The sequence below is a fragment of the Tamandua tetradactyla genome, chromosome 3 (assembly GCF_023851605.1).
Source record: "Tamandua tetradactyla isolate mTamTet1 chromosome 3, mTamTet1.pri, whole genome shotgun sequence".
Lineage (NCBI taxonomy): Eukaryota > Metazoa > Chordata > Mammalia > Pilosa > Myrmecophagidae > Tamandua > Tamandua tetradactyla.
Genome location: NC_135329.1, coordinates 112,284,471 through 112,309,708, shown reverse-complemented (window position 1 = coordinate 112,309,708; position 25,238 = coordinate 112,284,471). Strand labels below are relative to the sequence as shown.

The 25,238-nt window shown below is 35.2% G+C and overlaps 2 long non-coding RNA genes across 2 annotated transcripts in view; one reads left to right on the top strand and one right to left on the bottom strand.

Moving 5' to 3' along the window:
- LOC143676299 (uncharacterized) overlaps positions 1 to 25,238 on the top strand; it is a 72,446-nt gene that overhangs the window by 8,143 nt on the left and 39,065 nt on the right. The window lies entirely within an intron of this gene.
- The window catches only part of LOC143676298 (uncharacterized), a 156,138-nt gene that overhangs the window by 110,192 nt on the left and 20,708 nt on the right, over positions 1 to 25,238 (bottom strand). The window contains exon 2 of the long non-coding RNA XR_013171981.1: positions 23,225 to 23,269. This is a non-coding gene — a long non-coding RNA (uncharacterized LOC143676298). The remainder of the gene's footprint in view (positions 1 to 23,224; positions 23,270 to 25,238) is intronic.

The window sequence follows — 25,238 nt, the reverse complement described above, 5'->3', positions numbered from 1 at the left end:
GGTGTTGGAAGAAAATGATTGAGTGCTTTAAATCGGGAAAGGCGCGAAGCTGGGTTTACAGAAGTGGATGAACAATTAGGGTAGGGGATTCTTCACAGGAATTTGTCTTACCTTGTCTACGTGCAATTTTACCTGTTCTCAGGGCAAGCATCCTGTTTACATGTAGTTCCGACTGCTCAGAGGAATTTGGGGAATTTTTTTCAAAAGGAGGTCATTTAAGTTTGCATGGAAGGGTGAGGGGCACGCCTGCTGCAAGAGGAGATGGCTTGGGCCAGCAGGGGCTGCCTGCTACACTGCCTTCAACTTGCTGTTGACTTGAAGTTGAAATGGTTGACTTAATGGCAACATGTGTTGAAACACAGAATATAAGTATTTTGGGGAAAGTGTGAGAGAAGTGTCAAGGTGAAATGAAAATAAAAATAGGAGATCCCAATAGTTAATTTCAATCTATTTCATTTAAAATGAAAGAAGCTTTTATTAATAATCTATTCAGTAAACAGACTTTTTAGTAATACAAAGATGAACAGAACATAAGCTTTAATCTTCAGTGGTTTTGATTGAGTGGAATTTTGGAAATATAAATGATTATGTAGGTTGCTTTAATAGGAGGAAAGATAATAGTGGATGAAAAAAGTAAAAAGGCAGTTCTCTCAGAATTCAAGGACAAATAAATGATATACATACATAAATATAAATATGATATTGTATAAATTATATATAATTATATTCTATATAAAATACCTATTTATGAAGCTCTGGAAGATATTGTGGAGGAGGTGACATTTAAATGGTATTGTACAGTGGTTAAATTTTTCAAAAAGAGATAAGAAGTTTTCCAGGAGAAGGAACTGGATGAGTAAATTAAAATGCAGAGTTCTTTTAAGAAAAATTTAGAAGCACGTGGTCAGTGAGATAATGAGGAGTCTTGAATATTCGACTATGGTTTTTTAAAAAATATTTGTTCGTTAATTCAGGAGACAATGGGGAAATTATATTTGCGTTCTACTTCAAGAAAATTAATTTTCTGGCAATGCAGACAATTTATCAGAAAATTCTAATTCCAAGACTATTAAAAGGTTCTAGGTAGAGTTTCTTACCAGAGTGATAACATTCAGACTGGAAGGTAAGGAACATTACAGCAGATACAGAACAATAGATACTAAATCTTGACTTGGGAAAGAGATTACAAGGAAAAAAGGAGAGAAAGAATGAAAAAAATACTTTGAGGTTGTAATTTAATTGAGATGATGTTACAGAGATATTTTCAGAGATAAACTAATGAGGGTGAGAAGCAGTTTGGGGTCAGATGATGAATAGTAAATTTCTTTGTAAAAGGCAGCTGGCTGCCTAGTCTCAGAAGGTGATTCAACAGTGCCTTGATCTTAAACAGATATGAATGCAGTTTATACATCTCTTCCTTCTTGCTAACAAGGATAAGTTTGATCTTCATATTTACAAGTTTACAAACTCAGTGCTTTAATTGACCCCAAAATGATCAGACTCTAGAATTTAAAAGAAAACATGCAATCATACACATAAAATAATCTATAATAAGCATTTATATTAATTTACAATGAGAAACTGAATTTCTAGACTTACGATCATGTTTGTGTAACTGGCCAGTACATTCCCTTCCCAGCAGGAAAGTCTACTTGGGAAATTATAGCATGAGAAAACTGTTTTAGTAGTGTAGGATCGATCAGAGCAAAGATAGTTCACTTAGTTCAATTACCTTAAAACAAAGTTTTTCAAAATGTACCCCCAGTATTTGAGATGATTTAAAGGGTATATTGGATGAATATTTCTAACAGTTATCTAATTACCTTAGATTATAGCAGAAAACAGTAAAAAGTCCAATTATGATTTGAAGTTTTTGATACACAGATTAAGACTAATGTTAGAAAAATGAGGGAAAATATGATCACTTTTTACTAGAATCGACAATTAACAGTAACATCATATGCTTCCACTGAATGTAACAAAGGCAATATGCCAAAGCTAAGTGCCAATAAGTGGGAGATATGGGGGAGGGATATAGGATTCTTTGTGGAAGAAAAAGCAATGACCTCAGGCAGATTGTGGTGGTGAAGGCATGATTATGTGAGTAAACCAAGCACCATTGATTTTTTACTTAGGTACGTTTGTATGATGTGTGAATAAAACTGTTTAAAAATGAGCAGAGTGATACAAGTGCTGGAGAAAATGTTGAGAGAGAGATGGACCTATCCATTGTTGGGAGGGAAGTAGAGTGGTACAGCCCTGATGGAGGGTAGTATGCAGATTACCTAGTGTTGCCTCCTGGCCAGAGGGACATCTGTGCCTGGGAATAAAGTAATTCCCCTATTTCCCCTATCAGTGAGAAGTTGCAGGCATTTATGAGGTTAATATTGTACAAGCTCTTTTACAAGCTCTGTTGAGCAAGCAGCTAACAGATGTCCCAGTTGATTTACAATTATTTACCCTCGGGCTGGAGGGAGTAGAACTTCCTGGATCATTGCATGCAGAAGTTTCTGAAAACAATGCCCCCTGTAAGGGGGGTAGAGAAGAAGCAGGTGTGACCTTGGGGAGATGACCTGCTAGAGATAGTACTATTTAAGGTTCCCGCCGGGACCTTCCCGCCGGCGCGAACTCCCTCGTATAAGGGAAGTTCTGAGGATATAAAAGGGAGGCAAGAAAACATAAGACTACTACTACTAAGATGGGGAACTACTAAGAAAGAACTAATAAAAGACTCACTCCCAAGAAGCAGGGAGCCCTGAGTGATGGAACCATACTTGTCTCCTAAGTGCTGATTTCTTAAATCAACCTCGACGCCCCTCTCCTGACTCGGCTTCAAGAGCCGAGGAGGCTAGGGGTGGGATTGCCACGTGAGTCTAACCTCTAGTTAGTTTTTTACTTGGTGGAAGTGAGAGTGGGACCAGGAAAGGACATTTGCATGCTGGTGTTTATGGCAGCAGTGTTTGCAAATTGCAGTTGAGGAAGGTGATCCAAGGGCACTCCTACTGTAGACTGGAGGGGGAACTACAGTGTATACATACAATGGACTATTGAGTGGTTGCAAGAAGGAATGAAGTCCTGAAGTATTTAACTAGAAGAATGAAACATGAAGGCAGCATATCGAAAGAAATGGCAGAAACAAAAAGACAAATTTTATCATATCTCACTCATATGGACTAACTATAATGTGCAAAATCTCAGAATCGAATTCAAGAGCATAGGTTATCAAGCTAAGGCCTATTGTAAAGATGGGTATTTGTATGACACCAGAGACTCAGAGCTAGAGTCATGAGCTAGAAAATTCAACATCACCCCATACAGCAACTGTACACTGAAAAAGTGATTAGACGTCAAATAGAGATATGAATGAAGCTGATCTGACTAAAGGGTGAAGGATAATATTAACGGTATTTTAAAATTTCAACTTCTGCATGAGACCAAAGAAAGAGATGTTTATTTGATGCAAAATTTATATTTTCTATAGTAATCTATTTTAACTGATATGGTCAGCTTATTCAAACACCATAATTACGTGGAATCTTCAATAGGGAGTGAGAACTTGTTGGTTTGTACAGGTTGTATGATGCTCTGATATATTCCAGAGTAAGCTGGACAGAAGATTACAAAGTATTTGCAAAGTCCCCTTGAGTGACTGGGAAAAAAGGTTGAAATATTTAACTTCCCCACCTGGGGAAGACCTGATATTTCACAAGAATTGGGGACTGCCAATTTGGTGGGCTAGGCCCTTGATCTTGGGCCTTGCCCTTATGACATTTATTTCTGCAAAGGAGAAGCTAAGCCTACTTATGAGTAAGCCTTAAGAGTTACCCCCAGAGAACCTCTTTTGTTGCTTATGTGGCCTCTTTCTCTAAGCTAACTCTGTAAGGGAACTCATTGCTCTTCCCGCTATTATGGAAAGTGACTCCCAGGGGTATAAATCTTCCTGGCAATGTGGGACATAAATCCCGGGGATGAGCCTGGCTCTGGCAACATGGGAATGAGAAGGGCTTCTTGACCAAAAGGAGTAAGAGAAGTGAAACAAAAAACAAGTTTCAGTGGGTGAGAGATTTCAAATAGAATCACAAGGTCTTTCTGGAGGTTATTCTTTTGCAGTACATAGATATTCCTTTTCAGTTTTTGGTGCATTGGAATAGCTAGAGGAAAGTACTTAAAACTGTTCAACTGTAATCCAGTAGCCATGATTCTTGAAGATGATTGAATAACTATGGAGATTTTAAGGTGTTCCTTAGCCTGTGAGTATGAAAACCTGTAATTAACACTCCTTTTATCCAATGTATGGACAGATGAGTAAGAAAAAAATAGACAAAAAAAAAATAAACAATAAGACAAAAAAAAAAGTAAACAATACCCATATGGGGGTATGTGATATTCTGATGTTATGGGTGTGTTTGTTTTTCTTTTATTTTTATTTTTATTCTTATTTTTGGAGTGATGAAAGTGTTCAAAAATCAATTGTAATAATGAATGCAAAGCTTTGTGATGATATGTGAACCATTGATTGTACACTTTGGATGGTTATAGCTCAATAAAAAATCATTGAACAAATGGGGGGAGGGGGCACAATTAAAAGACAGATGTTAATCAAATAGTCATACTGGAAGAACTTAGACATAGCAAACATCATGAGAGAGGTACTTAAGGATTTGACAGGTGTCTTAATGTGATATTGTTATCCAATAGATTGATGCACAACAGATATCTATCAAATAAATAGCCTGATGCTTCATTTCCCCATGTGAGCAAAACGGAACAAGCAGAACAGGTCATGCACTTTAACCAGTAAAGGCAGCCTCTTCCTCGAACACTAAGTTTTTAACAGACCACACATTTTGCAAAAAGACCCCCAAGCCTATTATTTTTGACAATATTGCAAATCAAAATAAACCTAACAATAGCTATACTATAATCATATAAATTTATAGTTTAAAACACTATTTTATCTGATGAGTTCTAAAAGAAAACCAAATACATGTTTGAGAAAAAACCTGGGAAAGCCTTTGTCTTATAAACCTCACAACCACACATTTCTACAGATGTCCAATCTCTTCCACATTTTATTTATTTGAACTATTTGAACTATTTTTATTTTTTTCTTGAATTGCTCATTTCTGAATAATTTCTGAAAAATGTAATTGTATTTATTTAGGAATGTAAGTCCTACCTTTAATAACGCCCTGAATTAGGAAGAGGCATATTGCTTTAGGACTTAATCCCACCTTTCACACTTGGTAGCTGATTGGTGTTTGATAAATTATTTAACTTTTCTGTGCCTTTTATTCATTTGTAAAATGGTGATAAGAATAAAACCAACCTTATAGCCTGGCACTTAATAACTTCTAGGCAAACAAACAAATAAAAACAGGGACAGGATGAGTTTGTGGTGCTGCTTTAGAGGAGATGTTTCATAAGTGCCTTTCTGCACAAAAGTGAACAATATGTTTCACAGTGAACTAATAAAAGAGATCAGCTCATCAAATAAGATGCACAAATGAGTACCATGCATCAAGCCCTGTTAATAATTTCAAAGATAGCAGAATTAAAGCACAGGCAAAGGGAGGAGTTGTCTCTCTCCCCAGCAATTATGTGCTCTCTGGTCCAGAACAATAGAAGAGGATTCTTAAGTCCACAGGCTTCTCACACAATGGGGAACATTTAAGGTTGGAAGCACCTTAGTTTTATTACCCAGAATGTTATATAATTTTTGTTACACTTTCCAAGAGGCAAGGAGTAATAGGCAGAATTATGAAATCGTCTCCAAGATTTCCATCCCTTTGTGTACACACACCTTCTCCCAATTATTCAATCAAACACTAATTTATCTGCTGTAGTGATGAGAGTTTATAGATGTAGTTAAGGTTCCAGATCACTTGACCTAAAACAGGGATTTTATCCTCAATGGGCCTAGCTTAATAAGGCAAGACCTTAAAGACACTGGTACTTCCTGGTGAAGGAGATTTGATGCTAGGAGAATTTTCCACTGTTGTCTGTGAAGATGGAGGGGAACATGAGGCCAGGAGTGTGAGCAGCCTCTAGCAACTGAAATTATAATGAAATTATCATAGATACCCTTACAACCCTTTCCAATAAACTTCTGAAAACCTGACCCTACACATATTTGAAAGATATTTTACCATCCTTTCTAGTAGATAAGAACTTAAATTTAATTACAGTAAGTCTAAAATTATAGCCTTTGGGAAAGAGTCACATACTAAATCCAGGTTTATAGATAACCATAAATGAAAGCCACAATGAAATGGAGCCCTCAGTCGTACAATCAGAAGGAACTGAATTCTTCCAACAACTGATTCGTAGAAGCCAATTCTTCTCTACTGAAGCCTTCAGAAATGAAGCCTTAACACAGTCCTGACAACAACTGAATAACAACTTTTGAAAACCTGAACAGAGAACCCAATCATGCTGTGAATAGACTTTAGACTTACAGAACTCTAAGCTTATATATATCCTGCTCTAAGCTGTTAAATTTGTGATACTTTGTTATTCAGCAAGAGAAAAATAATACACCATGTCTTATCAATGTATAGACTGAAGGTTGTTTGCCACAAGGAAGCCTAAACCAAGGGCATCCTGCTCCAACATTCCATAGACATTGGCTTTCTTTCTAGCAGATGCTATTAGTCTGTTTGCCAATTATCATGTGTATAAAGAAATTAAAATAAGTTATTTGACTTTTTTTTCTCCTGGAAACAAACCCCTAGCAATCAGTGGAGAAATGTTATCACAGTCTGGTTGCTTTAATGTCTTTCTCCCAACACATCATAGGACAATTTAATTTCAAACATTCTATTCCATTTTCAGATTGTTGCATAATGCATATGCTCATACTGGGATATTAGCAGCTCAGGTAATATTTTGTAAATTATTCATTCTTGTTTAGTTTAGTTATTTAAATATGTCCAAGGGTTGAAACAAAGAGAAAAAAATAGCAAATGCTAAAATTCTTCTTATGCAGCTCTGTCATATTTCTAAGATTTAGCCTCCTTTTATTTCCCATTCCTCTTTTCATGAAAACGTTAAAGACAGTGGTTCCTTTCCCCCTGGGTTTATATGGCTTAAATGTAAAAGAGCAGGAGTCTAGACACATGAACATTCTTGCTTAAATTTCAAACCATAAGTAAATTATTTTATCAATAACAGCTTGAACAAAACTCATCTGTTCTAACAGGCCTGAAGGTTTTCAAGAATATGGGAAAAGAACAATATCTATCTATGCCTCAGCTTCCTCATCTGTTCAAGAAGGGAAATGACAGCACATACCTCCTGGTATATTATGAATATTAAATTAGGTAATGCATGAGAGCACTGAGAATAGTGCTTTACATATTATAATTTGCTCAATTAGTGTTTGCTATGACGATGGTAGAGGTGAAGATGAAAGGAAATGAAAATCTCCAAGTCCTGGAGATAGACAAAAATAAGGCATTTGATTGAAAACTCAATGTTTTCCAATAATTTCTGTTCTGAAAAGAGTTTTATTGTATGTAGTTTTATTTCACTTTCTAGTAAATTTTTTTCAAATTCTTTGCTTTTTTAATGTTCGTTTCCCACAGATTATTAATATTCATTGGGGTTTCAAATAATTCACAACTCAGAAACAACAAGATACATTCAAAACAAAATTTCAATGATATAAATAACAACAAAACAATAGGCCTTTATTATGATGGTCATGTGTAGTGTGATAGAAAACATTGATTGAACTTCCGTTATTTCCGTCATTTATACCCTGTAGAATATTAGATTAGGAAATGGTGCATTTGATAACTCTGACTTGCCTTCATGTGTTTTTATTACCTTGGTCCATTATAAATGTAAAACATTTTACATTAGGTTTTGAAATAGCTTTTGAAGAAGAAAAAGATGTAAAAATAAGTCACCAATGTTCAATAAGAAATAGAGATCCATGAGTGAAATATGTTGATTTCTCTTAATCTAAGATGAGCTGTTCAATAACTTGGTATTAAAAGTCAGTTTTAAGTTGGGTCTAAGTAGCAACTTTTTCAATTTTATGGTTATCTATAAACCTGGATTTAGTATGTGACTCTTTCCCAAAGGCTATAATTTTAGACTTACTGTAATTAAATTTAAGTTCTTATCTACTAGAAAGGATGGTAAAATATCTTTCAAATATGTGTAGGGTCAGGTTTTCAGAAGTTTGTTGGAAAGGGCTGTAAGGGTATCTATGATAAGAGCTCACATTTTCTCTCACTTCAGCGGCAATGCTTGCAGGATAATCACTATTCACTTTTAGCTCACTGAAAGAACCATTAACTGTTGGTGTATTCAAGTAACTCTCAAAAAGCCAATTTCAAATCAAATTAAACTGATGGATGCTTGAGGCATATTGACATTTTGGCCATGATTATAAAGTTCCTGAGGGTTAATTGGTCTATGCTCTCAAGTTATTGTGAATTGATAAATGCTAACGAAATTGAACAGGAAAAAGTGAAAAAGAACAGAACTAAAATATAGAATATAGAATTTTTGGAGATTACACACACACACACACACACACACAAGCATATTAAATACGTGTGTGTATGCATGTATATAATTAAAACTTAAATCCCTTTTTATTTTGAGATAAAGATGATCACTAGATTCTCAACTAGCAATAGGCAAAAACCTTCTAGATTTTTTTTTGGTAATGATACCAGGAGGAAGAATATAGAGCCAAATTCTGACTAATAATGAGATAGAAATTAAATACATTTGCAAAAGGATGAAATAAAAATAAGAAAACAACGATTCAAAGTGAAATGAGGTGAAAGAGTTCATGCAGCATAAAATAAATGCATATCCAAGGACGGATTCCAAAGAAGATATGAAGAGATGACATTTTTCTGTCAAAGACAGTAGAAATTAACAGTGACCTTATCTGATACAGACATACATGAGACACTACATCTAAATCCTCTGAACATGTTTTGCAGCCTGTGATTGAGAAGAGAGACAATCATGTTTTAGAAGAAGGAGGGATGAGGTGGAGAACCTCTTTAGGGTCTTTCCCAATCTTACAATTTTGTGGTTGTATAAAATAAACAAGAAAAATGAATAGCTTGACAGTAATGGATTCAATGAACATAGGAGATCAGTGAATGGTAAAAAGATGTTGACAAATAATAAAGAGGCAAAGATATTTTCATCTCCAGGAGAGATATTCAATTTTACTATCAGAAGATGGTGGATTATATGTATGTTTGCTCCTTTTCCCACTTGGGGATGGGCTTCTTACTGCTTCTGAATGCTCTGTTAATTCAATCCTTTTTGTGTGATCTTCAACTTTAAACTAATTTCCTTGGTATAAATTTTGAAAATAGAATCTTTGGTTTGTCTTCTTCAACCTCAATCGTTGATAAACTCAGTAGGAATTCAAGAGAGTTTGAAAACTCCATAAGACAGGTTGAGATGCGTACCCTTTGCAAATAAATTCCCATAGGTGGTGTATTAGGATTCTCCAGAGAAACAGACCAGTAGGATATATGCTGAGATTTATCATAGGAATTGGCTCATATGATGTGGGGATTGACAAGTTCGAATTTCATGGGCAGACTGCAAGTTGGAAACTTGATGAAGTTGACCAAGATGAAATCCCCATGAGAAACTGGCTGTCTGAGGTAGAGAAAGAAATTATTCTTTCTAACTGCTGAAGACCTCAGTTCTCCCTGATTGGATGAGGAAACTCATCTCGTGGCTGAAAGCAATCTCCTTTGTTGAGTGTGGATATCATCGGCCATAGGTGCATTGAACTGACTAATGATTTAAGTCCATCTACAAAATACCTTCAAAGTAACAATCAGACCAGTGCCTTTTTCACCAAACTGGACATCATAAGCCAGTCATGTTGACACATGAAACTAAACCATTACAAGAGTCGAAGAAGGTACAGCCAAAAATCATGAGGTTACGTTGGCATCCATCACATCATATCAGGATCCAAAAGAATGAGATTTCAGATAACTATTCTCTCTTATTTGTTATATATCAGTTTATTCTCATATCTTTTTCTAACTTTCAGAGACTGAAAATCTCTGGATTTGACCTCTTGTTTACATAATTTAAATTAATTGCCTGAGTAAATGAAGATTAGCCTTTCATTTTCTTGAGTGACAAAAGCTGGGTCTTCAACTGTGGAATTTTAAGATCCTTTGAAATCAGAGACCATCCTGTCCTCACCTGCTCAGCACAGCAGAAATATATTTACTATAATTAAGGTATATTTTCTCTATTCTATTACTAATAAAGGAAATTGAAGACTAATAATTTCTCCTGGTTATATTTTGAATATTAAAAGACCCATAAATTCACCAGCATAATAGTAATAAATTGTATATTATATAATAACCAACCAATCAAACTCTCTTTCTTCTGAGTGACATGATTACATTCACATCTTCAGTTAGAAGTTTATTTTTAAATGAAGAAATAAAGGATGTTGGAGTCTTTACCTTCTAAAAGCACCCCATTTGGATTTATATTTGACTACATTTGATTTCAGATTAGATTATGTGGACTTCATTAAAGAAGAAATGGAGAAAAATGCCTTAATTAAAGTATGTAATGTCTATAGCTTTCAATACCAATTAAGGAAATGGAAATACATTTTAATTAAAATATTATATGTATTAAGTTAAATATTTATTCATATCTTTTCAAATTTAGCTTATATGTGCTTCTGCTTATCTGCATACACATGCACAAAAGTGTTAAGATAATAGTTGGAATATCTGATGCCCTGAAAAGAATCATAGGAGAATAACACTCTGTTTGTGGGTCCCAGACATCAACATTCTGATTTGTTTTGTTTTCTTTAAGATGCTTCAATGATTGTAGTGTTCAGTGAAGTTTGAGAATCACTGAATAAAATGATTTGGCTAAAGCTTCACAGTATCAAAACCCAAGCTAGAATACAGCATCTCACACCATACCGCAGCTGGCTATCTTGTTTTTAGAATACAATACGATAACTTTAGCAAATGTGATTTGTCATGCAATCAAGATTAGAAAATTAATGGTAAATTGATGTTCTGGTATTAATAGAACTGCCTGTTTTCTTTATTTACACTGTGCTTGCCAATAACTATGTCTGCGGAGCCCAATAATACTGGAAATAGCTTCTTGGTGTCTGTAATAGCCAAAATAATGAAATAGAAGTCGTGTCAGGAAACAACCTCACCTGACTTCTCTATTAGTTAGGAGAGAATATAAAGTGACCTGACCTCTCAAACATGACCTAAGACCAATTATTATAGTGCATCTCCCTCAAGAGGCCAAGATATTTCAAACCATTGCCCATCGATAAAAGCTTTTCCCATAAACTCCTCCTATTAATTAAATCACATGTAGCTTTTAAATTGATGAGGCTACAAAGATAAGTCATTCCTTTAGCTTAGTATATTTATCAATAAAATAATGTAGAACAAAACAATGAGGAAGAAACCCTTATGAGAAGAATCACGCCGTACACATTTATTGCTACCGTGTGTTTCTTTAGTGAAAGAATAAAGCTACTGAACAAAATTAAAAAAACAAAGTAACTTTTGGCTAACATCCAAAGCATAAAATATGGGTGCATGTCATGTCTACTTCAGCTTTTATTGGATTGAATGATCCTAAAAGTCAACTTACAGAAAATGAAAGGTCATTAATGTTGTTATCAAAAGCTCTAATAAGTAGGTCTAATATTGTTTAGAAAATAGAGGTCTACATATTGATGCATTTAAAACATGTAGTTTATTTCCAGCATCAATTTAGAGGCAAATGAATTTGTGGGCCCTACTGTGAAGGTTAAAATATACATTTCTATTGCTATAGAAAACCAATACATACTCACGTGTACATACTAGTTTCAAAAAACTAATAGATGTAAAAATAAAGGAAATAACTTATTTTTGAGAATCTTCAATCCAATGTGTATTTGGGCTCAATTCCTGACAATTGCTATACTAATTTTGAAGGTTCCTTGGAAAATTTTAATGCCAACCAAACAAAATTAATGATATTTCTGAAGGCCTTTTTTTTTTTTTTTAACCATTTAGCAGTTACCTTCAATTTCCAGAAGGCTAACTTAGAGAAGCACATAATATAAGTAGCATTAATTTCATTAAGCCCTTGAGTAGACTGTACTATAACTGAATTTCAATAGATATTTATACTTTCCTTCATGAATTCTAAGAAATGACTGAATTTAATATTGACCAATTAATGTCCCGTCCACCCCCCCATCCCACCCCACCCCCGTCTCCATTCTAGTTTGTTAGCTGCTGGAATGCAACACACCAAAGACGGCTTGGCTTTTAACAAAAGGGAATTTATTTTGTTAGTTCTTAGAGGAAAGGCACTAACTTTTTTCTCAGGTTCTTTCTTATGTGGGAAGGCTCAGGGTAATCTCTGTTGGCCTCCTCTCCAGGCCTCTGGGTTCCAACAACTTTCCCCGGGGTGATTCCTTTTTCCATCTCCAAAGGCCTGGGCTGAGCTGTGAGTGCTGAGATGAGGTATGCTGAGCTGCTTGGGCTGTGCTACATTGAGTCTCTCATTTAAGCAGCAGCCAATTAAATCAAACATCATTCATTGCAGCAGGCACACCTCCTAGCCGACTGCAGATGTCATCAACAACAGATGAGGTTCACATGCCATTGGCTCATGTCCACAGCAACAGAACTAGGTACCTTCACCTGGCCAAGTTGACAACTTAATCTAACTACCATAGCCCTGAAATATTTTATATTAATTGCTTAAAAATAAGAGATTAGGGAAAATTGTACATTTAGACAAAGTAAAACTTCTATTTGGAGGCTTCAGATTTCAAAATATATTTGATACATATTTACCATTTTGATAAGAACCTCATAATATTATCATTTTGATAAGATACTCTGCAGTCTTTAGAAATATTAACTTAAAAAATGTGTTACTGGGTGGACCACAGTGGCTTAGCAGGCAGAGTTCTCACCTGCCATGCTGGAGACCCAAGTTTGATACCTGGTGCCTGCCCATGCAAATATATATATATATTATTTCTCAAAACTAAAAAGCACATTCTGATTAGTGATTAAATCCTGAAAATTAGCCTTGTCAACCAATCACATTCTCTCTTCTGTGCATCACTAAAAGCATTAGTACTTAATCAAACATTGGACTAAGTTACTGACAGAGGTGTGAAAATATGAAAAAAGTCTTTGGAATTAGACAGAAGTAGAGTCATTTCTTAGCTACACTCCTTACAAGATGGGTCATGATGAGTAATCTCACAAGAAATTGTGATCAATATTTTTTTATCATTCTTAAAGACATTTATGTTTCAAAATTCACCAAGGCAGTAGCAAATATTTTTGCTGAGCCTTTAAGAGATTACCAAATTCAGCAAAATTGTCAGAACTATTAGAATAAAGAACTGCTTATATCTTAAAAATGTTCAATTCATTTTTTATCATCACAATCAATTTTTTTGTAAAAAATAACATATATATAAGAAAGCAATAAATTTCAAAGGACAGCACCACAATCAGCTGTAGAAGTTATTTCAGAGTTTAGTTTTAAGTTTTTACTTCTCACTGCTCTAAAATACTGGAGACTAAAAGAGATGTCAATTTGATGATACAGCAATCATATTCATTTGTTAAATCCTATCTTCTCTGTATAACTCCACCATCACCTTTGATCTTTCTATCCCTCTCTTTAGGGGTGTTTGGGCTATGGTCATTCTAACTTTTTCATGTTGGAAGGGGCTGTCACTAATATGGGGTAGGGAGATGGAACTATCTGATGTTCAGGAGAGGCTGGGGCTCTCTAGGTTTCAGGACTTATCTTGTCCAGGGACCCATCTGGAAATTGTAAGTTTCTGGAGTGGAATCCTTGTGGGATCTTATATATTGCCCTAGGTGTTCTTTAGGATTGGATAGAATGGTCCTGGTTGGGGTTTGGCAGGTTATGATACATAGCAATGTCTAAGTGAAGCTTGTATAAGAGCAAACCCCAGAGTAATCTCTCGACTCTATTTGAACTCCCTCTGCCACTGATACTTTATTTATTACACTTCTTTTCTCCCTTTTGGTCAGGATGGAATTGTTGATCCCACATTGCCAGGGCCAGACTCATCCGTGGGAGTCATTGCCCACATTGCCAGGGAGACTTTCACCCATGGATGTCATGTCCCACGTAGTGGGGAGGGCAGTGGTTTCACTTTCAGAGTTAGGCTTAGCAAGAGTCAGGTCACATGTGAGCAACAAAAGATGTCCTCCAGAAGTAACTCTTAGGCATACTAATAGGTAGGCTAAACCACTCCATTACCTACACGAGCTTCTCAAGAGTAAGCCTCAAGATCAAGGGATTGGCCTATTGATTTGGGTGCCCCTAATGTTTGACACAGTATCAGGGGATTCCCTGATGGTAAAGTTTAATAGTTCCATATTTTTTCTCAAAGGACTTTGCTAATACTTTTTGATTATCTGTTTAATATACTCTAGGATATATCTAGGCCTTATATTAAACTATACAGGATTAAAGGACCTCTTTCTTATTCTGGGCTCCCTGTGTGTCAGTTGTTCAAATGAGCTATACAGACAGGTTGAGTTAAACAATGTACTACAGAAAATTTAGTTTCCAGAACAAATAAACCTTTCTTCCTTTGGTCTCAAAAACTATGTATGGTTCTAAAATATAGACACTGACTTTGTCACTCCTGTGCTCTGAATTACTGTAACCCCAACCTGGTTGGCTTTGTTCTTATCTCTAAATATATCAGTTTTTATATATACATATGTAAAACAGCCTCTTGAAATCCAGAAATAATAATTACTGCTCTGGACTAAATATGTCTGCTATGAAAACTTACAACCTAGGCCCCTGTTTTCTTATTGTAGTCAATTTTTTATTTCCTTAAAACTATTTTATTCACTCAGAGTTTGCTTACTGAATGCAAACACCTTGCCAGGTATTGAGTTATGAGTGGAACAGACACAGTCTCTGCCCTCCTGGAGAGGCATGTAACTGGTGTCTCCTGGTCCTTGCTCCCAGTTCATTGCTTTCAGCTTCTGGTTCTAGTGGCTTTCTTTCTAGTTACTGTTTCTTATAAGTTTTAACTATATGTTTCATTATTGTAAATCTTCTGAAATACCTTTAACTTACAGACTTATACTCTATTGAGACACTGAAAATCAACAGAAAAATATTAGTGATTTTTATGTTAGTTGTTGAGGGTTCCTACCAGCCAGACACTCTGTATGTACCATTGTACCTAATCTTGATAGCTGCCAGATGAAGTAAACACCATTAATATTCCCATTTTACAGTTGAAGCAATACAGGCAAAGGAATGCTAAGTTAATTACTAAAAATCTCCCAGTTAGTAGAAAAAAATGGAATTTGAATACAGGGTGTCTGACTCTGTATCTCTCACTTCTTGTTACTGTGTTCTTGCTTCCTAACTGAACTATCTTGAGCTCCTAATTCCTTTTTTCTCCTGATTCCTTTGCATTCACTTCATCACTACATTAGTTTATTAATACTGTTGGAATGCAATATACCAGAAATGGAATAGCTTTTATAATGCAAATTTATTAAACTACAAGTTTACAGTTCTAAGGCCATAAAAATGTCCAAACTAAGGCATCCAGAGATATCTTGACTCAAGAAAGGCTGATGGTATCCAAATACCTCTGTCAGTTGGGAAATCATGTGGCTGGTGTCTGCTGGTCTTCTGGCTTCTGGTTTCAAACAGCTTCCCTGGGAATGTTTTCTTTCTGCATCTCCAATGTCTCTGATTGTGTCAGCTCAGAAGCAACTCCAATATATTTCTTCTTTTAAAGGACTGGTCAAAACTCACCTGGAATGGGTGGAATCCCATCTCCATCTAATCAAAATGTCATACCCACAATTAGATGTCACATCTCCATGGAAACAATCCAAAATTTCCACCCTACACTATTGAATCAGGAGTAAAGGATATGGCTTTTCTGGGGGTACACAGAACTTTCAAAGCAGCACAATCACCAAGGCCAGTCAGTTTTTAAATTTCATTCTTTTTAAATATTTGTCACTTCTTTTGTCACAATTGCCATCTTTACACAGTTCTGTCAGCTCACCACTTATTTGATTATACTCCTCCAGGTTATGAATCTCTTTCTAGATATTCATCCTTCAAATTGCCACTAGATTAATCATTTTTAAATCTTATTTTATACAGATCCCTTATATCTACTTTGAATGAGTCCTAACTCCTTAAAAGGCTTTTAGTTACCTCACAGCTTTTTTTTTTTACCCCTTTCCATATATGTATTTCTAGTTTATTTTCATAACGGGAATCCTTTACCTAACTTAGATTATTATGTTTATTTCATCCTGATTATGTCATTCTATCTCTGAACTTTTCTTACAGATTTTGACTTTGAGAAACATCTCCATTTATTCTACTTTCTTATTCAAATCAAATAAAATTTTTACAAGGTCCAATTCAAGTATGATCTCTGCAAACATTTTCCCTCAAAAAGAAAAACCTAGCTCTAATTCATGAACACTTTCTTCTCAAAGTTTTTGTTGTATTACACTTCCCTTTTGGCACTTTTTTCCATGCCTTTCTAGCATACTTGTTTCTTATTCACTTATATGATATTATTTATTAAACACAGCAATCAGCAAAATCCTGCATTAGATCCTGTGAGATATTCTAAAATAAATCACATGGTCTTGGAATAATTTTTGTTCAGTGGAAAGTGTAAACTGGACAATACCTAATTTAAAAATACTGGTTTGGTTTGCTAAAGCTGCCAAAATGTAATATAGCAGCAATGGGTTGACTTTTACAAAGGGAATTTCTAAGGTTACAAATTTATAGTTCTAAGGCCATGAAAATGTCCAAATTAAGGTATCTAGAGAAAGATACCTTGCCTTTTAAGGAAGGCCACCAGCATCTGGGACCCCTCTGTCAGCAGTAAAGGGACACACCTGGCATCTACTGGCCCTTGCTCCCTGTTCATTTCAATTTCTGATTCCAGTGGCTTTCTCTCTAAGTGTCTGCGGATACTCACTTAGCTTCTCTGGAGCAAATTGTGAGTTTCACTCCTTAGCTTGGTATCTTCAAAGTTCTGTAACTCTTGGTTTCATCTCTCTGTCCTCTGTGTCAGCTCTGAGTTCTTATTTTCTGCCTTTTATTCTCATCATAGAGACTCTGGTAAAAGGATTGATATCCACCTTGAATGTGCAGGATCACATCTCTAATCAAAATGTCCCATCCAAACAATGGGTCTGCCTTCACAAGATTGAATTAGAAGAACATGGCTTTTCTGGGGTACATAAAAGTTTCAAACCATCACATTGATTTTCTCCAGAAGACATTTTATTTCCATATACAAAATATATTAATTCCATCACAATATCAAAAAGCCTTAAAACATTTCAGTAATAATACAAACACAATACAAAGTCAAAAACAGTACAAAATCTCATCAAGCTCAGCTACAGTCATGGTCTGTCCTAAGGCAAAGTTCTGCTCTGTGGACCTGTGAAATTCAGAACAAGTTATCTGCTTCCAATATTCAAAGGAGGAACAGTCATTGGATAAAAAAAAAGGATAAACATTCCCATTGCCATAGGGAGAAATTGAAAGGAAACCAGGGATCAGCAAACCCAAAGAGTTCTGAAAAACAGCAAGGCAAACTCCATTAGATTTACAGTCTGAGAATCATTTCTCCTCAGGGCTTGAGAGAGTGGCAGTCCCACCCTTTCCAAGGGCTTATGCAATGGCCCTGCTATCTCTAAACATTGGAGTGAACATTTCAACATATCCAAACATTGGGGAGGCCACTTTGGTTTTGGCCCCACCTTCTTCAAGCACTTGGACAGTACCTGGATTCTCTGCTATCTCCAGGGCACATGCGTAACCCCTTTAGAACAGTGGGGTAGGGACCAGGTTTTCCCAAATCCCGGGAGAATGATCCACACTCCTAGGCCTGAGATAGTAAAACTCTTCCTGAACATTGAGGAGGAAGGCCTACCCTCTCCAAACTCCAGATAAAATCACCCTTCCACATGTATGGGTGGGTCCACTTTCCTGACCCATAGTTTCTTGGCTCCAGAACCTTAGCTTCCATGGGCCTACAATTGAAATCATTTTTCCTTCAATCTGTCCCTTTTCATCCCAGACTGCCATGGTGGGGTTCAAACAGTTCTCACAACAAACTTAACAATTTTCTATGCAGCACACAGAGAACACAACCATCAGCCAATAGGACTTTTCACAAATCCTTTCTGGATAACTACATTTCCAGTCCAGGCCTTTCCTAAATGGCTGTTTTCATGTTTGGTTAAATCCTCACATGGGACACTATTCTCTGGAGTCTCACTTTCTGGAGGCCGAGAATTTTCCAGGGCATCAATTTCTGTTTTCTTTGTACTCAAGAATTCAGTTCTCAGATTATTTCTTTCCTGACACATTTTTACTATAAACTTCAAGGAGAAGCCAGGATTGCATTTTCCACATTTAGTTTGGAAATTTCTTCAGCTAAGGTTTCCAGCTTGTCACTTTCAAACTCTACCTTCCATCCAACAGCAGAACTCAATTTTGCCAAATTCTTTGCCACTTTAAGAGAAAGGGTACTTTTCTTCTAATTTGCAATGACACATTCATCATGTCTTTTTAAGGCCTCATTGGATGTTTATCTTTGGAATCCATATTTCTACCAACAGTCTCTTCATAGAAATCTAGGCTTTTTCTATCAAGCTCCTCAGAATTCTTCCAGAATTTTCCCTGTATCGATTAAAAAAACCCTTCTAACATGTTTGGTATTTGTAAACTCAGCAGCACCCCACTCTTAGTACCAAAATCTGTTTCAGGTTTGTTAAAGCTACTGGAATTCAATATACCAGCAATGGATTGGTTTTTCAATTGTGATTTATTAGGTTATAAATTTACAGTTCTAAGGTCATGAAAATGTCCAAGTTAAGGCATCCAAAGAAAGATACCTGAACTTTGAAGAAAGGCTGTTGGCATTTGGAACACCTCTGTCAGCTGAGAAGGCATGTGGTTGACATCTGCTGGTCCTTGCCCCCACATCATTGCTTTCAGCTTCTGATTCCAGTGTCTTTCTCTTTAAATGTGTGTGGAACTTCACTTTTCTTCTTTGGGGCAAACTCTGGGTTTCACATCTTAGCTGAGACTCTCCAAATGTCTGTGTCTCTTGGTTTCATTTCTCTGCCCTCTGTGTCAGTGCTGAGCTCTCTGTATATTTCCTGCCTTGTATTCTCTTCATAGAGGACTCCAGAAAAATAATTAAGACCCCCCTTGAATTGCTGGGGTCACATCTCCATGGAAACAACCTAATCAAAATTTCCCACCCAAACAATAGGTCTACTCCCACAAGATCAGATTAAAAGAACATGGCTTTTCTAGGGTACATAACAGTTTTAACCCAGCACAAATACTCTAGAAAAATACCATATTTCCTCATAAATAACAGACCAACTTTTTCAAGACATATAATTGATTTATATCAAATTAGGTTAAGCCAAGTAATAAGCATACTCATTACCTCCTGGTCAGTTGCATCCTCCTCTAAGAAAAGGCAGTATAATATAGTAGTGAAGGACATAGTTTCTGGAGCCAAACCCTTTGACATGATTCCATGCTGCACAAATTCACAAGGTTAAGAGCTGGAGAAAGACATTTAATTTTTATGTGCTTAACTTTTCTCAGCTGCAAAATATGTAGAATAATAGTGCTTATTGTGTAGGAATGCTGTGAGGATGAAATGAGTTGACATATCTAAAAAAATCAGAAACTATCTGGCACATACTAAAGGTATGTATTAGCAATTATCATTATTTTTAATGGTTATTGATCTTAAGTAATAGAATGTAAGAAAACACACATGTAAGAATTAATGAGATTCAGTTCAAGGAAAATTCTATGGGAAAAACAAGTAGTGGGAGAGTCTACATCTAGCTGAGTGAATCATTGCATATATAGAAAATAGCATTCAGAATAGAACTTTAATTTGAATGCTGAAAAGCTCAGAAACATGAAAGCATGAGGTATGTAGAAGTAATTTGATATCCATGACTTTTCCTCCTAGGAGTGTGTAACCTCTTTTAGGGTCTAGATTTTGCTCTGGATTTCCTTTTTTTAGGTTCTAAGAATTTATTAGGCTATTAAGGCCATAGTAGGCCTTCAACAAAGTTTTAATGAAAAGAAATAGGTGTCATGCTGAAAACTACCAGAAATATGCACATTAGTAATTATCTCTATAAAAATCATCAGACTTTCAACTGCAAGGCAATTGACATTGTAAATAATGAATTTCTTACTGCACCAATTTTGTATAACGGAAAAAAACATTTGTAATTCTAAAAGGGCAGAGAAGTTTTCTCTTTTTTGTCAAAATAGTGATTCTTTAATATGGGAATCGAAATAAATTAGTTAACAGTGAAAATTTAGGCCCAATGACAAGAACATTTTATTTGCCAAAAAATATTTCTTTCTTTCTTTTTTTTTTTTTTTTAACATGGGCAGGCACCAGGAATTGAACCCAGGTCTCCAGCATGGCCAGTGAGAACTCTGCCTGCTGAGCCAGCGTGGACCTCCCCCCAAAAATATTTTAAAAGAGCTTGAGGGCGGGCCACCATGGCTAAGCATGCAGAGTTCTCACCAGCCATGCTGGAGACCCAAGTTCAATTCTAGGTGCCTGCCCATGCAAAAAAAAAAATATATATATATATATATATATGTGTGTGTGTGTGTGTGTGCGTGTGTGTGTGTGTGTGTGCGTGTATAGGAATTTCTTGAATTAGAAATTCCTTGTCTTTTCATCAGTGGCATTTCAAATGCCAACTACCAGATATGGAAGTAATGAAAGCAAATGTGGATACCCAAACATAGTTCTGTATATTATGTTAACTTTATTTCTTACTTTCTATTCATTAGATGTATTACCCATCATTATTAGTGATAAATGAATCATTTAGATTATTCAGAACTATATCCTTTGTTAAAATTTTGACCTGGATTATTTTTTCTGCATGGCAAAAATTTTAAGTTAAGTGAAGGCATATATTTCTTTTATTTAACTTCCTTAATTTTAGCTATAGCCAAGGGCAGAAGTAATAAATAAAATGCTTTCTGCTTTCCCAGATCTTTTCAGCAAAAATCTCCAAGTATTTTTATCAAAGCATTATCTTATATATTAGAAAAGTGAAAATGTTCCATTATTTTTCAATTTTCTTATATATGCATGACTTCAGTTGCTATTTTGGGATTGAATATCTTATGCATGCAAAGTTCTCAGAAAATTTAGTGGTAATGACAGATAAAAATAAATTAAAGCTCACTAACCACTTCTATGTTGATTATCCCCAGTATATAAAGTAAAGTAAATGAGAACTGAAAGATGCAGTTTCCTTACATGCTGGTGACACATAATTGTCAAAAGACAGGATCATCTTTATAAAGTTAATGATAACCGTTATTGTGAGCATAAGTAGAAATGTGCAAGATTTTTTATGTTTTTGATGACTCATTTCAGATGCAATTTTTCTTCCAGAATTGGTAAAATTTTAGCAATCCAATAACCCTTTATGCTCTATTTCTCCATATTTTGGAACATGCAAAAAAGTTGTAACACTAGATTAATAGCATGTATCTTGAAGAACAAGATCATCAAAATGGTCAGTTGGCTCTGTTTATCGAAAGTTTGTATGTACAAATAGATTCTCATCATGATGATCTGGATTACAATTTTAGCTTTGAAAAGCAAAATGCTTGATATGGATTGTTTTTAAATGTACAGAAAAAGACCCCACAATAAATCTTATTCTTGATAGTTGAAAAGGAAGACAACATAATATTATGCTTCTCTGAAGAGATGAAGTTTAAAGGCAATATCAGGGTTCTCCTTAAATAAATGTCGGGAGTTGCTCATTAACATATGTATTTGTCACTCCGGTCAACAGATTTTGCTTCTTAAGTCATAAATCAAACATAAATGTAAGGTAGATAGTTCAAACCTTTCTTTGTCAGATTGACCTGGTCTCTCAAATGTTGTCATATACCAAAATAGAGAAAGTAATCTCAATTAGAAAATTCTACAAATTAATTTTCAGCAGTCACATTCAGATTTACAGTGAATATTCTGGCACCTTTAGAATTTGCACTATTTCCTTCTCCTGCAATAAATTTTAATCAGATACTTTGTACCCAGTTGTACTCTTGTCTGAAAACTTCCAAAGTTCCGTTGTTGCCAAGGAAACCATTTCCTTGTTATCTGTGCATTCTTTGCTGTTTCACTGTCTGGTTCATTTTTCTCTTTCTTTCACTTTTTCCTTGACTCAACTGGAAACTTTGTCATTGCACTAGTTAAAATGAAACACATCACTCTCCTTCTCAGAGTACAATGCTTATTTAAAAGATGCAGAACACAAGTTTCAACAATGACTTCCTAACCAAGTACATTTTGCATGTGAAATAAAGGAGAACAATGGGGAAAAGAAAAGAAACACACCTTTGGTTATGTGCTTTACCTATATTTCATAAGCAGAAATGTATGTGAAATCTTCTTTTTGATCCACAAGTGCTGTGAAAGTCTAAAACAAATGCTTTTTAAGTGCTTTCTAGCCCTGCCTCTTTGGGTACAGTCAAAAGAGAAAAAGGTAGGAAAGGAGACACAAACATGAAAGAGAACTTTAAAATGGTAAACTGGGCTAGGGTCGAGTGCTTTGTAAATCCTTTTTTACTATCTTACCCTCTCAAACACTCTCCCAGTTCCTGAAGTCTTCCTTTGCAAAAAGTACCTAATTTTTAGCCCCTTTACAAAATGCAATTGTATAAATTAAGGACAAAAAACTCCAACATTCAGAATCTTTTGATGAGAGGATTGATTTTCTCCTAACAAGCTATAAAGGCAAATGCATTCCATAGTACCATAAGCATAATTCTGCAAACATGGATAGACTACCCAAGATGTTGAGGCAGAGTTAGCACTTGATTGTAATAAAAACATATTAAATCTAGGAAAGGTGCACAGATATAGAATCTATTTGCAGAATCTTTCTGGAACTCCAGAAAGAGGGCACCACTTTTCTCCTTGGAGACTGGAGACTGAGAAGATAAGAAATCTTAGCAGAGATTTTAGCATCTCTTGGGACTAGGGAAATAAAACTTGCAGTTCAGGGTCTTCCAAAGAGGAGCAGGTTCAGGTAATTACCTCAGGCTGACAGCTGTGACTCGTGATTTCCAAGGCTGCCATATCCTAGGAATAAGAGACAAAAAATAGACCATCTATAACAAAGATATAAACCCTTTGATTGGGTTAATATCATCTTCCCCAAGCTAAGAGTTTTCTAAAAGAAAAAATAAATTTCCTCTGGGGGTAGATAACAGCATTCAAAGACTCAAATCAATGCATCTTAAAAATTTTTACAGAAAATTCCTGGCATTTAATAAGCAAATTTGAACTTGTGAAAAACAAGAAATGAATTAAAATCAAGAGAAAAAAGATAATATAAATTTGGCTTTATCGGACAGTCTTTAAAACAACATTGATAAATGTATTTTAAAATTAAATGAAACAGGAATAATTTAATCAGAAAAGTGGAATTTGTATCTAAGAATGAATCAAATGGACAATTTAGAGCTGAAATCTATAATACATAATATTAAGTATTCAAGGGTGTGTTTTAAAAATTCCTATTTAAGTGACTATTAGTGAACTGATAAATAGATAGAAGAAATAGAATGAAGCAAAGAAAGAAAAAAGATGGGAAATACAGAAAAGAATAAAGAGATACATGAGGAATAAAAAGTTCTATCATATGCATGATTAAAGACTCAACAGGAAAATAGAGATCGATATAGAAGTAATATATGAAGAGATGGTAACACAGAATTTCCCCCAAATAATGAGGTATTTTAAGTCAAAAATCCAAAAAAGTTCTACAAATCCAAAGTAGGGTAACTAAAAAGAAACTTACACTTAGACATAAAATAAAGCAGCTGAAAAGCATAGAAATGTTAAAATCTTAAAAGCAGTTGGAGTGAGATGATGAAACACACACAAATATTACTATCCTAGAAGATACCATAAGACTAATAGCTAATTTTGCAAACAGAAATAAGGGAAGCCAGAGGAATTGAAAGTATATCTTTTAAGTGCTGAAAGAAAATAGTATTCAAGCTAGAATTCCATACCCAGCAAAATTATCTCTCAAAAAATATGACAAAATATAGACTTTCTTTAATAAAGAAAAATGAAGAACATGTGTTATCCACATGCTTTAGCTACAGGAAATATTTAAGGTTATTTTTCAAATCAAGAAAGAAGTGGAGATTCAGTAAGGAGTAAAGAAAAATGACAAGGTTAACAATTTAGAGTAATTTATAATGTAATAATAACTACTTTTGAGGGTTAAATATCATAAAAGACAAATCAAAATTATTTGGGAGATTTTAATACAGTTTTCAAAACTAAGAGAAAAGACAAAAAAAATCCACAAAGTTACAGATTGTAAGTAAGTACATCAAATTTGTTCATGTTTTTTGGCTTAAGGTTTAATAAATATTTATCAAGCATCTCCTGTATTCTAGGCAATAATTTACACCTATATCTCATAATACTATAAGAATAACAGAAAAATATATTCATTACATTAGATTATATTGTAGTGGGGAGAGATGGGTAGTAAGCAAATAAAAATCGAAGGAGACAGTGAGAAGATAAGTGCTATGAAGAAATTAAAATGAGCTGATGAGATAGAGAATGAATGGGTATGTAGTCATAGCTTACTTAAGATATGGAATTCAAGAAAAATTATCTCAGGTAGCACTGGAGAAGAGAACTTGAGAATGAGAAGAAAGAGCCAGATTCTTTAAACAGAATGCATTAACTGCCATACCATTTTAGCCATCATCCCTTCCCTGCCAATCTCTCACAAACTTGGGTCCAACAACTCAACTTATTTGTTATCATTTTGTTGTGTGTGGGAGGACCATAGTGATGCACAAATGCACTGCCGGGCTATTGAAGTGTGGGTCAGCTGACTGTCCCTCTCTTCTTCACAAATGTGGTTGAGATGTCTTTTCCATTCTGAACATATAAAGACTTACAGTTTTGAAGTATCGTTGACCATTTGCTCCCACCTCTTCTACATGATTGGGCTAGGCACAGCTGGATGTACCATGAGAAGTGGGGAGGGTAATTAAATTCCTTCTGCTTTAATATC